The following is a 14,345-nucleotide window of genomic DNA, read 5'->3' as shown; positions in this document are numbered from 1 at the left end:
GCATTATAATGCCGTATAGCCAATATACCACATATCAGGATTAATGGTTCAGTGCGCATGCGTATACCAGATCATGGCGCCGCCAGGATATGGACGCACAAATCTAATTTATCCGTATATATCATTTATAAAACATCATATCCTCATATCAAAGAGCAGGACAAAGAAAACAAAAAAGGGGGGGGAAGAGAGAAAGAAAAGAGGGGGAAAGAGAGGGGAAAAAATTATTATTATTATTAATACATATTATCAAGGCTATGTTGGTATTTTACACGCACTGAAATGTTCTATTTTTATATATTTCTTTCACTATTTATTCATTGTTAATATGTGTATATTGGTAGGTAAACTATCTGATATTTCTATAATATATGTTAATATTGTATATCCTAGAAGGGGTTTACAAGCACTGTGGTATATACACCTTAACATCACGGTCACTTGATGTATTTGAACATATTTTTTGATATGTCGCTAGTGCATTATATATCCCATTGGGAGTGATGCTTTTGTATATTTATATTTATATTGGGAGAGCTTTTTGCAAACACCAAATATGCTCTCGGCCACTTATAGTACATGCTTATTGATTTGTATATGCAAGTGATTTACATTATGTAGTAACTCTAGTTTTCCCCGGTCCTTCAAGTGGTCAGCTTTCAAGGTCGGATGAAACTGAGATATCATGGAGTCATCAGATGAGGGGCCATAAACCCTTAGAATATAAAAGCCACAAGGATTTAGATAAACCCACCACAGGCAAGGGTTCAGTAAACCTTAATGTTTTACAATGCAAAACAACAGACATATAGAAGCTTAAGGTACCTTCACACTAAGCGACGCTGCAGCGATACCGACAACGATGTCGATCGCTGCAGCGTCGCTGTTTGGTCGCTGGAGAGCTATCACACAGACAGCTCTCCAGCGACCAACGATCCTGAAGTCCCCTGGTGACCAGGGTAAACATCGGGTTACTAAGCGCAGGGCCGCGCTTAGTAACCCAATGTTTACCCTGGTTACCAGCGTTAACGTAAAAAAAAAAAACACTACATACTTACCTAGTACAGTACAGAGCACGTTCACCCTGGTCATCCAGTGGCACGTGAGGAAGAGACATTGCAGGAAACCGAGTTAAGAAGTAGGCCCAATGTAGGGGTGTGGGTCTCTGAGACTTGTAATGGAGTGCATGAGCTGACAAACAATTCCCCAATTGGGGGTAAATTATTAAAAAAATAGTTAATGGGTATCATAGACACCCTTGCCAAAAAATTGACTGTCTGTTGCAGCACGGAACACGTGAACCCTGGTGATCTAGTGGAGGAAAAGGATGAGAGGTGGAGGACTGCCCCATTAAAAAATAGTCCCAATTTAAAGGAGGGGCTTTCCTAGACTTGTAATGCTCATACACTAAGTGAAGAGATTAAAAGTTCTCCTTGCAGCGTGTGTCTAGAAGTGTCACCAACCAGTAATGAGTGTCACCAAATTTTTTATAATGAGAGGGTCATATGAAACGCAGAGCAGCACAATGTCAGCCATGCGTACCAGAGTGCTAACAGGCAAGACTTCTATGTCCTCACCAACAGGATGACTGACCGTGTTGTCCTCCTCCTCCTCCTCCTCCCCTCAGGCCATCCCTGCTGAACAGATGGTATGACAGCTGTGCTTGTAGTACTGTCTATAGCACCTGAATGTAGCTCCCGTTCCTCCTCCTCCTCCTTGTTGCCTACCAATCCACATTGGGAAGACATGAGGCTGGGCTGAGTGTAATCCCCTGTATGGTTCCTTGATCCATGTTCTCATGCTCTGCCTGCAATGCATCTTCTTTAATTGTGAGCAGAGAGGTTTTCAGAATGCTAAGAAGCCGGATGGTGATGCTAATTATGGCGTCATCGCTGCTCACCATGTTGGTGCAGTCATCCATGTCCACTCCTGAGGTCTTTTGTTTGGAGTCTGAACTGAATATCGATGGCCTTGTTGATGTTGGTAGTCAACAACGGCCCTCTTCTGCTCACAAATCCTTTCCAACATAAAAAGTGTAGAGTTCCAATGCGTGGGGACATCACACACCAGTCGGTGAGCCGGAAGCTGCAAACGCTGCTGAAGCACGGCAAGGGCGGCTGATGCTGTAGCTGACTATCTAAAATGGGAAGACAGATGGCGTACTTACACTAGCAGATCCGGAAGCTCTGGGTAGCTTTTCAGAAAACGTTGAACCACGAGATTAAGCACAAGGGCCAGGCAAGGTACGTGTGTGAGCTCACCTGCCACCAGGTTCCAGCCATTGTCACACATGACCATGCCTGGCTGTAGGTTCAGTGGTGTTATCCAAATATCTGAATGCTCTTTCAGCGCTATCCACAACTCTTCTGCATTGTGCGGTTTGTCATCTATTAAATTAGCTTCAGCAAAGCCTGTTGCCGCTTTGCTGAGGCAGTGCTGCTGGGCTTCCAGCTTCTGACTGATGTGTTGATTTCAGAGATGGAGGCTGAAGAGGAGGAGGAGGTGCAGAAGCTGTATTCTGTGGTGGCAACCCTGATTGACGTAGGGCCCGCAATCCTCGGCATGGGGAAGATGTGTTCCATCCCAAGGTCCAACTGGGTTACGCCTTTCACTATGTTAACCCAGTGTGCCGTCAGTGAGATGTACCATCCCTGGCCACAAATGGAAAACTGAACAGCTCTTCAGAGTGTCCAAGTGTGGGATCAGTTGTCTCAGGGCACTCGGCATTTTGGGAGGAAGGAGTATCAGGGTGAGGAATATCCAGTCCACACTCATGGCTACTCAGACTTGACCGTGTGGAAGACATGGTGGTGGTGGTGGCTATGTGACCGGAAGCATTGTCCACTATCCAACCAACAACCGTTTCACACTGCTCTGGCTTCAATAGTGCTGTGCTGCGGTCCTGTAGAAACTGGGACAGGAAGGTCTGGCGAGAAGATGTGGGTCTTTGTTGTGGCCCACTTTCAGCTTGGCCACGTCCTCGTCCTCTGCAAGCACCATCAGTGTCACGTCCACTTCCCCGTCCCTTGCTCCTGTCCTTGCCCATTTTAAATGGACTACTGCACTATTTCAAAAGCTCAACACAAATGTATTTATTTGGAGCTAAATTATATCTGATCAGTATGCCTGCAAAGCTATGATTTTTCCACCAGCGATACACCAGGACTTAACCTGACATAGATTGATTAATTTTTTTTTTGGTGAATTATCTAAAAAAAAAATTGAACAAGGCTAACACACAGAACTATGCTACGTATGCCTTAAAAAATACGATTTTTCAAACACAGATGCTCCAGAACTCAGACTGACATAGATTATATACATTTTTATTTTTTATTTGGTGAATTGGAGAAAAGAAATGAACAAGGCTAGCACACAGAACTATGTTATGTATGCCTGAGAAAATGTGATTTTTCAAACACAGATACACCAGGACACAGCCACCTGACACACTGAATGAATTATTTTTTGTTTTTTTGGTGAATTTTAGAAAAAAATTTGAACAAGGCCAGCACAGAGAACTATGCTACGTATGCCTGCAAAAATGAGATTTGTCAAACACAGATACACCAGGACTCAGCCTGACATAGAGTGTATAATTTTTTTTGGGGTGAATTGTAAAAACAAAATGAACAAGGATAGCACATAGAACTATGCTACGTATGCCTGCAAAGCTACGAATTATCCCCCACCAATACACCAGGACTCAGCCTGACATAGACTGCATAAATGTTTTTTTGTTTTTTCGTGAATTGTAGAAAAAAAATTGAACAAGGCTAGCACACAGAACTATGCTACTTATGCCTATGAAAATATGATTTTTCCTCCACAGATACACCTGAACTCAGCCTGACATAGACTGTAAACATTTTTGGGGGGGTTTTGGTGGATTTTAGAAAAAAAATTGAACAAGGCTAGCACACAGAACTATGATATGTATGCCTGCAAAGCTACGATTTTTCCACCACCGATACTCCAGCCGTCTGCCTCAGATGACAGACTGATCTAAATGTGGCCTTGATTTTGGGGGGCACAACTAAATTGTGTCAACAAGTAGGCTATGACACAAAAACAAAAACAAAAAAAAGATTTTTTGGCGTACTCACATTTGGTGTCTGGGACAAAAAAAAGGTAGATTTGCACGTTCTTAGATTTCAATAACCTGGCTGTAGTAGGCAACGTGATTAAGCAAAGAAATGTTAAAAAAGGGGGCTATGGATTGTTTTATAATAAAAGTAGAGGTGATCAGGTGAAGAAAAACAAAAAAGCCACAGAAAAATGCAGCTAGATATATAGTAAATAAGTAGCAGCAGCAGACAGTTATGGAGCTTTGGGAGGGATGCAGTGGAAGCTATGTACGCACATACAGTGCCTGCAGGCCTTGCACTGATGTAGATATGCTGTGCCCTGCCTACCTAGTGCTGCAAACTCGGGACCCACAAATTAGCCCTAAAAAGGACTGTTGGTTTCTTAGGAGTTGTGGACTGAACAGTTGCAGACCTACACTAACTATTAGGGCTCCTTTTCACTTGCGAGACATACGGCCATAATATATTATTTAAGGAATTGGCAGCTCAGGAGCTGCTGGGATTTAAATGTAGTTTTTTTCTTTGGTCCAGCAAGAGTTAATGTCAGTCTCTTGGTAGCAGCTTCTTTTAGGCTGGTCAGATGATGTTGGTTGGTAACCACTCCCACCTCCCTTTAAATTGTCACGTGACCCATCAGCTGATCATTGGTTATAGAGTTACTTCTATGCAGACTAGCTTGGTGTGTGAAGCTCTCCTGTGACTGTGGTATTGCCACTAGAGTTGAGCGACTTTCACTTTTTTAGGATCGAGTCGGGTTTTGCAAAACCCGACTTTCTCAGAAGTCAGGTCGGGTGAAATCGGCCAATTATTTAAAAAAGTCGGGGTCGGCCGAAACATGAAACCCAATGCAAGTCAATGGGGAATCAAAGTCGGCAGTGAGTAGAGGACAGGAAAACACCTACAGTGCCCATTTTAATGCCAAAAACATCAATTCTTATTACTGAAACTCGTCAATCTTAATTTACTTTATAATAATAGTTAGGCATTGAAAACAGGGGCTCATTTGGCTAAAGTTGTGGGGGGGGGGGGGTAGGGCTGACTCAAGATTTTCGTGGGCCCGGGAAATGCGGAATACATCACGGCAGTGGAGCAGGGGGAGATAAGTATTTCAACTTTGCAAGTGCTCGATCCTGAGCAAGCAGGGGGGCCCACTAGTTGGCACTGGCACAGGGCCCCTCATAGTGCGGTGGTGTGTTTGACGGCAGGCGGCACCTCCCACTGCCAGAGACACTTTTGCATACTATGAGGGCCCCTGTGCCAGTGTCAACGAGTATTCCCCCCACCTGATGAAGGAACCTGCACTTTTATCTGCACCTTCCTCTTTGTCCCCGTGTAAGGTGGTATAGTATGCGGGAAGGGGAACCTAACTTTCAGCAGGGTCAGATTCTGGCTGTGTAGAGTGCAAGGGGAATGTAGTGGTCTGGGTCAATCTACCAGCAGACTCATCTAGCAGTGGCTGGCCAATGGGCAGGATGAGGAGGAAACACAGAAATAATATAAAGTAGGCAAAATGCAGTTCAAAAGTGGTAACAGGACTAAACAGGCGGCATTGCTTTGTTCAGTCGAGGACAACTGTAATGAGTGGCAGACCCAGTTAGTAGGCCCGAATAATAAAGTGGGCCAAATACAGTTCAAAATTGAATTGGTAACAGGAGTAAACAGGCGGCTCAGCATTGTTCAGTGGAGGAGAAACGCAAGGAGCTGCAGACACCGTTAGTAGGCCCAACCAAACAAGAAGGCCAAATGCAGTTTAATATCCGAAACAGGATGAAAATTGAGGCTCAGCTTTGTTCAGTGGAGAACAACAACAAGCGGCAGACACCGTTAGTAGGCCCAACCAAACAAGTAGGCCAAATGCAGTTTCATATCTGAAACAGGATGAAAATTGAGGCTCAGCTTTGTACAGTGGAGGAGAACAACAAGCAGCGGCAGACACCATTTGTAGGCCCCACCAAACAAGTAGGCCAAATGCAGTTTAATATCAGAAACAGGATGAAAATTGAGGCTTAGCATTGTTCAATGGAGGACAGCTGTAATGAGTGGCGCAGACAGACTTAGTAGGCCTAAAATAGAAAAGTAGGCTAAAAGCAGTTCAATATTGGTAACAGGACTAAACAGGCGGCATAGCTTTGTTCAATGGAGGACAACTGTTATGAGTGGCGCAGACACAGTTAGTAGGCCCAAATAATAAAGTAGGCTAAATGCAGTTCAAAATTGGTAACAGGACTAACCAGGTGGCATAGCTAGGTACTGGGGTGGGCTCCTCTGCTGAGTAGTAGACAGTGGTAGTAGGTGCAAAGAATTAACTGGTCTAAATGGAGGCCAGGGCCCCTGTATATTTTAACTATCATATATCATTTCAACAAATTTGTATTGGCAGTGTAATTGAAGGATTTAACAGCAAAGACTACACAGCGGTGGAGCAGGGAGAGGTAAGGTATTGCAAGTGGTAGAGCACTGTTCGAGCTGGGGGGAACCCTCTCTCGTGGGCGGCGGTACTGGCACAGGGCCCCTCATTTACAGTATATTTATAAAGAAATATTTAGCCTCTCTTACAAGAAATTCTTTTAAGGGAAAAACAATAGTAATTATCAAGCTCATCACGTCATCATGCATCGGGGCAACCAGCTGCGCTATTTAGTCAGTTGAATAATAGGTTCTTTTTAAGTCTCTCTCTCTCTCTCATCTCTTTTCAATGGTCGATCATCACCAACAGACAGGTACCGATTTCGCTGGTTACTCTTAAGATATTAATATAAGCTAAAATTACCATATATACTCGAGTATAAGCCGACCCGAGTATAAGCCGACCCCCCTAATTTTGCCACAAAAAACTGGGAAAACTTATTGACTCGAGTATAAGCCTAGGGTGGAAATGCAGCATTTACCGGTGAATTTCAAAAATAAAAATAGATCATTATTTCCCCATAGATGTGCCATATAGTGCTCTACACCATTCATATTTCCCCATAGCTGTGCCCCATATAGTGCTCTGCACCGTTCACTGTGCCCCCTAGCTGTGCCATATACAGTGCTCTGCACCGTTCACTGTGCCCCATTGCTGTGCCATATACGGTGCTCTGCACCGTTCATTGTGCCCCCTAGCTGTGCCATATACAGTGCTCTGCACCGTTCACTGTGCCCCATTGCTGTGCCATATACGGTGCTCTGCACCGTTCATTGTGCCCCCTAGCTGTGCCTTATACGGTGCTCTGCACCGTTCACTGTGCCCCCTAGCTGTGCCATATACGGTGCTCTGCACCGTTCACTGTGCCCCCTAGCTGTGCCATATACAGTGCTCTGCACCGTTCACTGTGCCCCCTAGCTGTGCCTTATACGGTGCTCTGCACCGTTCACTGTGCCCCCTAGCTGTGCCTTATCCGGTGCTCTGCACCGTTCATTGTGCCCCCTAGCTGTGCCTTATACGGTGCTCTGCACCGTTCATTGTGCCCCCTAGCTGTGCCATATACGGTGCTCTGCACCGTTCACTGTGCCCCCTAGCTGTGCCTTATACGGTGCTCTGCACCGTTCATTGTGCCCCCTAGCTGTGCCTTATACGGTGCTCCGCACCGTTCACTGTGCCCCATAGATGTGCCATATACGGTGCTCTGCACCGTTCACTGTGCCCCTAGCTGTGCCTTATACGGTGCTCTGCACCGTTCATTGTGCCCCCTAGCTGTGCCTTATACGGTGCTCCGCACCGTTCACTGTGCCCCATAGATGTGCCATATACAGTGCTCTGCACCGTTCACTGTGCCCCATAGCTGTGCCTTATACGGTGCTCCGCACCGTTCACTGTGCCCCATAGATGTGCCATATACGGTGCTCTGCACCGTTCATTGTGCCCCCTAGCTGTGCCATATACGGTGCTCTGCACCGTTCACTGTGCCCCCTAGCTGTGCCTTATACGGTGCTCCGCACCGTTCACTGTGCCCCATAGATGTGCCATATACGGTGCTCTGCACCGTTCACTGTGCCCCCTAGCTGTGCCTTATACGGTGCTCTGCACCGTTCATTGTGCCCCCTAGCTGTGCCTTATACGGTGCTCCGCACCGTTCACTGTGCCCCATAGATGTGCCATATACAGTGCTCTGCACCGTTCACTGTGCCCCATAGCTGTGCCTTATACGGTGCTCTGCACCGTTCACTGTGCCCCCTAGCTGTGCCTTATACGGTGCTCTGCACCGTTCATTGTGCCCCCTAGCTGTGCCTTATACGGTGCTCTGCACCGTTCACTGTGCCCCCTAGCTGTGCCTTATACGGTGCTCTGCACCGTTCATTGTGCCCCCTAGCTGTGCCTTATACGGTGCTCTGCACCGTTCATTGTGCCCCCTAGCTGTGCCTTATACGGTGCTCCGCACCGTTCACTGTGCCCCATAGATGTGCCATATACAGTGCTCTGCACCGTTCATTGTGCCCCCTAGCTGTGCCTTATACAGTGCTCCGCACCGTTCACTGTGCCCCATAGATGCTCCACATTAATCTCTGCCGCCGCTGCTGCTGCTGCAATAAAAAAAAAAAAAACACATACTCACCTCCCTTGATTGCAGCTCCCGGCGTCTCGTTCCGGCGCCTCCATCTTCCCGGCGTCTCTGCTCTGACTGATCAGGCAGAGGGCGCCGCGCACACTATATGCGTCATCACGCCCTCTGCCTGATCAGTCAGAGAGCGCAGACGCCGGGAAGATGGAGGCGCCGGCCGGGAAGATGGATCGGCGCCCGGCGGCTGGAACGAGGACAGGTGAATATAACATACTCACCTAGTCCTGGCGATCCTCGCGCTGTCCCTCTGCCTGGTCTTCGGCGCTGCAGCTTCTTTCTCTATCAGCGGTCACCGGCACCGCTGATTAGAGAAATGAATAAGCGGCTCCGCCCCTATGGGAGGTGGAGCCGCTTATTCATTTCTGTAATGAGCGGTCCCACGTGACCGCTGAAGAGAGGAAGAAGCTGCAGCGCCGAAGCCCGTGGGACGGCAGGGACAGCGCGAGGATCGCTGGGACTAGGTAAGTATACCCCAGCGCCCTCAGCCCCTCACCTGCCGACCCCACCGCTACCGTGACTCGAGTATAAGCCGAGGGGGGCACTTTCAGCCCTAAAATTTGGGCTGAAAATCTCGGCTTATACTCGAGTATATACGGTAAATCTCATATACAGATGCAAAATCATATATAATTATTGTGTGTCAAGCATAAGTTCCGGATCATACAAAACTGCTTAGCTTGAGTTTCGCATTTGATTGGCAGAAAATAAAGCACTTATGGCAATGTCACTCTGTTGCAGGCATAAGATTTCTTTTATTTCAGGAAATTTACAGCAAACTTCAATTTCGCATGATTTCTTTTAACTGCCAACTTGTGATTTCGCTTTCTCACAAAATGTGAGAAAAATGGAATCCTCACACATGAATTCAGGAAGATGGAACTTATTCAGTCTCTAGCATGAATTTCAGATAGCACAAAATTACTTACTTTCTGCTTGTGAGTGGATTGGCAAGAAAAGAAAGACTCATGTGGCGATGACAGCCTGTTGAAGGTTTTATTTTGCTTTAGCAATATGGTGCATAAAAAAGCATCCTTTTTCATCAGGGCCAGTGGCGCAATGGATAACGTGTCTGACTACGGATCAGAAGATTGTAGGTTCGACTCCTACCTGGCTCGAGGATGTTGCCGTGATCGTATAGTGGTTAGTACTCTGCGTCGTGGCCGCAGCAACCCCTGTTCGAATCCGGGTCACGGCATCTTATGGATTCTGTAGGAAGCTTTAAATTAGCTGCTTTTGGAAATTTTGCAATCACTAAACAGCCATCTTCATCTCCTCCATCGATTCTCTATGTATGTGATGGTTTATTTCTGCCATATAGTGATTTTACATCCTCACAAAATTTGAAAAAAAAGAGAAACCTCAAAAATTAACAGTATATTTAAAAAGAAAAAATTAGCCCCTCTTACAAGAAATTTTTTTAAGGGAAAAACAGTAGTAACTATCAAGCTCACCACATCATCATGCATCGGGGCACCCAGCTGCGCTATTTAGTCAGTTGAATGATAGGTGGTCTTTAAGTCTCTCTCTCTCTCTCTCTCTCTCTCTCTCTCTCTCTCTCTCTCTCTCTCTCTCTCTCTCTCTCTCTCTCTCTCTCTCTCTCTCTCTCTCTCTCTCTCTCTCTCTCTCTCTCTCTCTCTCTCTCTCTCTCTCTCTCTCTCTCTCTCTGTACTCGTTTCGCTGGTTACACTTAAGATAGTAATATTAGCAAAGATTAAATCTCACATACAGATGCAAAATCATATATAATTATTGTGTTTCAAGCATAAGTTCCGGATCATACAAAACTGCTTAGCTTGAGTTTCGCATTTGATTGGCAGAAAATAAAGCACTTATGGCAATGTCACTCTGTTGCAGGCATAAGATTTCTTTTGTTTCAGGAAATATACAGCAAACTTCAATTTCGCATGAATTCTTTTAACTGCCAACTTGTGATTTTGCTTTCTCACAAAATGTGAGAAAAATGGAATCCTCACTAGTGTTGAGCGATACCTTCCGATATCGGAAAGTATCGGTATCGGTTTGGATCGGCCGATATTCAAAAAATATCGGATATCGCCGATACCGATACCCGATCCCAATGCAAGTCAATGGGACCAAAATATCGGAATTAAAATAAACCCTTTCTTTCCTTGTAGGTTCATTCTACCTGAAGGAAAACAACTAAGAATAATGTAGGATGTATGGGGGAGGTGGCGGAGACATTAAAGGCAATGAGGATTAGTCCAATCAAATAGAATAGCATGTTTTTTTTTTTTTTTAAAGAAGTTCGGATTGAAAAAGATATTGAGTATGTAAATTTTTTTTATTTTGTCAGATATTGATGTTTCACTATTCCACGCCCTTCCCCTTCTTTTTTTTCTTTTTTTTTTTTTTTTCTTTTCCCACACTTTCATCTTCATCATCATCAGCATCCTTGACATCAACTTCTTCACCTTATTCATCTTCTTCTTCATCTTCTACCTATTTTTTTTTTTATTACATTCTTCATATTCATTTTCTTCAACTATTATTATTCTTCCTATTCTACATATTCTTTTTATTCCACTGTTATTATTCTTCCTATTCTACTTCTTCATCATATTCTCATTTGTGACAGGCATTCCCGTAGTTGTTGTCTATAAAAGTTGGAAGATTACACCTTCCGTTCTGCCAGTCACAAAAGTTACATTTGTCCGCGTTCAGTTTGGCCTGCAGCATCAGGCTTTATCCAGGGGCACCACGAGGAGGAACGGACTCACCCCCATACACTGCTTAGTCTTCTTCTGCATATAATTTAGATAATATCTTTTGCTCTGATATTAAGTCTTATGCTTAATGTTCTTCTGCTCTTTGTTCTGCAGCCTCTTGTTCTTCTGCTTCTCGGTCTTCCATGTTGTCGTCTCCAGGGTCTTCGTCTCCAGTGTCGTCATCTCCGCCGTCGTCGTCTCAGCCGTCGTCGTCTCCGCCGTCGTCGTCGTCGTCGTCATCGGGGTGGTCTTCCGGGTCGTCGTCATCGGGGTGGTCTTCCGGGTTGTCGACGTTAGGGTCTTCAACTTGGAAATGTAGCAGAAGGTACAAGAAGGCTGAGAAAATGCCAAGAACCAGCTGATGGAACTGGAACTCGGATGGCTACCCGAAGGTTCAAGAGCCTATGGAACTACCGAGGACCAGCTGACGTTACTGGAACCCGGTTACTAAGCAGGAGGTACCCGTGCTAAAAAGCACTACCAAGGACCGCCTGACGTTGGCGGAACTCGGATACCCAGAAGGAGGCACCTAAGCCAAAGGCTCTGCCCGGAACCAGATGACGTTACTGGAACCAGGATGGGGAGCAGAAGGTACAAGAGCAAAAGACACTGCCGAGAACCAGCTGACGGTACTGGAACCCGGATGGGTAGCCGAATGTCCAAGAGCCAATGGAACTACCAAGGACCAGCTGACGTTACTGGAACCCGGTTACTAAGCAGGAGGTACCCGTGCCTGAAAGCACTACCAAGGACCACCTGACATTGGTGGAACTTGGATACCCAGAAGGAGGCACCTAAGCCAAAGGCTCTGCCCGGAACCAGCTGACGGTACTGGAACCAGGATGGGGAGCAGAAGGTACAAGAGCAAAAGACACTGCCGAGAACCAGCTGACGGTGCTGGAACCAGGTGGTGGACCCCAAGGCCCACAGGAGAGGAGAGAACAGCTAGGCCGCGAGGCAGCCGCAGTTACCGAACCCCAACAGTCCTACAGGGGGAGCTGGGCCTACTGGCACTACAGAACCAGCCTTGACTACCAGTTCACGCAGCCCACATAGGAAGCTCCTAAACTGGAGGCACCCTGGAGTTGGCTAACTCGACCGCCCCACGACGGGGCAAGCATAGGCGTCTCAGTGAAGTTGACACAACCCGGAAACAGCTGACGGTGCTGAAACCAGGCTTGGCACGAGGGAGTACCTGTGACAAGAACACTGCCGAGAACCAGCTGGCGGTGCTGGAACCCGGATGCGTTGCCCCAGTGTGCAAGAGCCAATGGCACGACCGAGGACCAGCTGACGGTGCTGGAACCCGGTTACTAAGCTGTAGGTGCCCGCGCTTAAAAGCACTACCAAGGACCGCCTGGCGTTGGCGGAACTCGGCTACCCAGGAGGAGGCACCTAAGCCAAAGGCTCGGCCCGGAACCAGCTGACGGTGCTGGAACCAGGTGGTGGACCCCAAGGCCCACAGGAGAGGAGAGAACAGCTAGGCCGCGAGGCAGCCGCAGTTACCGAACCCCAACAGTCCTACAGGGGGAGCTGGGCCTACTGGCACTACAGAACCAGCCTTGACTACCAGTTCACGCAGCCCACATAGGAAGCTCCTAAACTGGAGGCACCCTGGAGTTGGCTAACTCGACCGCCCCACGACGGGGCAAGCATAGGCGTCTCAGTGAAGTTGACACAACCCGGAAACAGCTGACGGTGCTGAAACCAGGCTTGGCACGAGGGAGTACCTGTGACAAAAACACTGCCGAGAACCAGCTGGCGGTGCTGGAACCCAGATGCGTTGCCCCAGTGTGCAAGAGCCAATGGCACGACCGAGGACCAGCTGACGGTGCTGGAACCCGGTTACTAAGCTGTAGGTGCCCGCGCTTAAAAGCACTACCAAGGACCGCCTAACGTTGGCGGAACTCGGCTACCCAGGAGGAGGCACCTAAGCCAAAGGCTCGGCCCGGAACCAGCTGACGGTGCTGGAACCAGGTGGTGGACCCCAAGGCCCACAGGAGAGGAGAGAACAGCTAGGCCGCGAGGCAGCCGCAGTTACCGAACCCCAACAGTCCTACAGGGGGAGCTGGGCCTACTGGCACTACAGAACCAGCCTTGACTACCAGTTCACGCAGCCCACATAGGAAGCTCCTAAACTGGAGGCACCCTGGAGTTGGCTAACTCGACCGCCCCACGACGGGGCAAGCATAGGCGTCTCAGTGAAGTTGACACAACCCGGAAACAGCTGACGGTGCTGAAACCAGGCTTGGCACGAGGGAGTACCTGTGACAAAAACACTGCCGAGAACCAGCTGGCGGTGCTGGAACCCAGATGCGTTGCCCCAGTGTGCAAGAGCCAATGGCACGACCGAGGACCAGCTGACGGTGCTGGAACCCGGTTACTAAGCTGTAGGTGCCCGCGCTTAAAAGCACTACCAAGGACCGCCTAACGTTGGCGGAACTCGGCTACCCAGGAGGAGGCACCTAAGCCAAAGGCTCGGCCCGGAACCAGCTGACGGTGCTGGAACCAGGTGGTGGACCCCAAGGCCCACAGGAGAGGAGAGAACAGCTAGGCCGCGAGGCAGCCGCAGTTACCGAACCCCAACAGTCCTACAGGGGGAGCTGGGCCTACTGGCACTACAGAACCAGCCTTGACTACCAGTTCACGCAGCCCACATAGGAAGCTCCTAAACTGGAGGCACCCTGGAGTTGGCTAACTCGACCGCCCCACGACGGGGCAAGCATAGGCGTCTCAGTGAAGTTGACACAACCCGGAAACAGCTGACGGTGCTGAAACCAGGCTTGGCACGAGGGAGTACCTGTGACAAAAACACTGCCGAGAACCAGCTGGCGGTGCTGGAACCCAGATGCGTTGCCCCAGTGTGCAAGAGCCAATGGCACGACCGAGGACCAGCTGACGGTGCTGGAACCCGGTTACTAAGCTGTAGGTGCCCGCGCTTAAAAGCACTACCAAGGACCGCCTAACGTTGGCGGAACTCGGCTACCCAG

General features: G+C 48.0%; 1 non-coding gene across 1 annotated transcript; it reads left to right on the top strand.

The window, feature by feature from the left end:
* Positions 1 to 9,671: 9,671 nt before the first annotated feature.
* Positions 9,672 to 9,744, top strand: TRNAR-ACG (transfer RNA arginine (anticodon ACG)). The gene has a single exon. It is a non-coding gene; the product is annotated as a tRNA-Arg (tRNA).
* Positions 9,745 to 14,345: the final 4,601 nt, after the last annotated feature.

The sequence above is a fragment of the Ranitomeya imitator genome, chromosome 4 (assembly GCF_032444005.1).
Source record: "Ranitomeya imitator isolate aRanImi1 chromosome 4, aRanImi1.pri, whole genome shotgun sequence".
Taxonomy (NCBI): Eukaryota; Metazoa; Chordata; class Amphibia; order Anura; family Dendrobatidae; genus Ranitomeya; species Ranitomeya imitator.
This window is presented reverse-complemented; position numbering and strand designations above follow the sequence as displayed.